Here is a 1,473-nt window from a genome sequence, read left to right on the forward strand (position 1 = left end):
TTGATCTTAAAATTTTTAAGTTTGGTGTCCCTTAGTGTTTCCCTCCAAAATTTTCCAAAAAAATAAAGGTGCTAAATCTAAAAATTTTAAGTTTTGTGTCTTTTGTGTGTTTTTCTCTTTCATCATAAAATTCAAAATTCAAAAAAAAAATATCTTTTCTAACTAATTTTAAAACTACATTTTCGAAATTTTTTATATAAATTTCAGATTTCAATTTCAAAATTTTTTGAAAAATTTTCACAAAATATTTTTAAAATTCTTTTTATATATTTATTCCACTTTTATAAAATAAATAATATCAACATACATACCATCTCTTTTATTCCATCATGGAATTAAGGGGGAATGAACAGTCCAGGAGGACTCTGGGGTCATATGCTAACCCCACTACTGCCTCATATGGGAATAGTATCTGTATACCCTCCATTGGAGCTAGTAGCTTTGAGCTGAATCCTCAGCTCATTATCATGGTGCAGCAAAACTGCCAGTATTCTGGTCTTCCACATGAAGAACCTACAGAGTTTCTGGCACAATTTCTGCAAATTGCTGATACAGTACATGATAAGGAAGTGGATCAGGATGTCTACAGACTATTACTGTTTCCTTTTGCTGTAAAAGATCAAGCTAAGAGGTGGTTAAATAACCAGCCTAAGAACAGCATAAAAACATGGAAACAGCTGTCAGAAAAATTCCTGAATCACTATTTCCCTCCTAAACGGATGACACAGCTAAGGCTAAGCATCCAAGGCTTCAAACAAGGAGATAATGAATCCCTTTATGATGCCTGGGAGAGATACAGAGAGATGCTAAGAAAATGCCCCTCTGAAATATTTTCATAGTGGGTGCAACTAGACATCTTCTACTATGGGCTTACAGAAAAAGCTCAGATTTCTCTAGACCACTCAGCTGGTGGATCTATACATATGAGAAAAACAATTGAAGAAGCTCAAGAGCTTATTGATACAGTTGCCAGAAATCAACATCTGTACCTAAGCAGTGAATCTTCCATGAAAGAAGAAGCTAAAACAGTAACTGCAGAAATCAGTCCGGTGGGTCAGGCTAATGAAATTAATCAACAATTGGACTTTCTAACTCAGCAGCTAGCCGAATTCAAGGAAATATTACAGGAAACAAGAATGGCTAACAGGAATATAGAAGTGCAATTAAAGCAGACAGAAAAGCAACTGTCAAAACAAATAGCAGAAGAATGCCAAGCAGTTCAATTAAGAAGTGGGAAAACATTAAATACCTCACTTAAAAGTAGCAGGAAACCAAGAAATGAACAATTGGTTACTCAAAATCCCTCTGAGGACAGTCAGAGCCCAGAGAGGAATAAAGCTGGCGCTGAACGCCCAGACCATGCTCATTCCTGGCGTTCAACGCCAGAAACAAGCATGAATCCGGCGTTGAACGCCCAAAGGGAACATGGTTCTGGCGTTCAAACGCCAGTAACAAATAAGGAAGTGGCGTCTG

This window comes from Arachis duranensis, chromosome 10 (assembly GCF_000817695.3).
Source record: "Arachis duranensis cultivar V14167 chromosome 10, aradu.V14167.gnm2.J7QH, whole genome shotgun sequence".
NCBI classification, from domain to species: Eukaryota; Viridiplantae; Streptophyta; class Magnoliopsida; order Fabales; family Fabaceae; genus Arachis; species Arachis duranensis.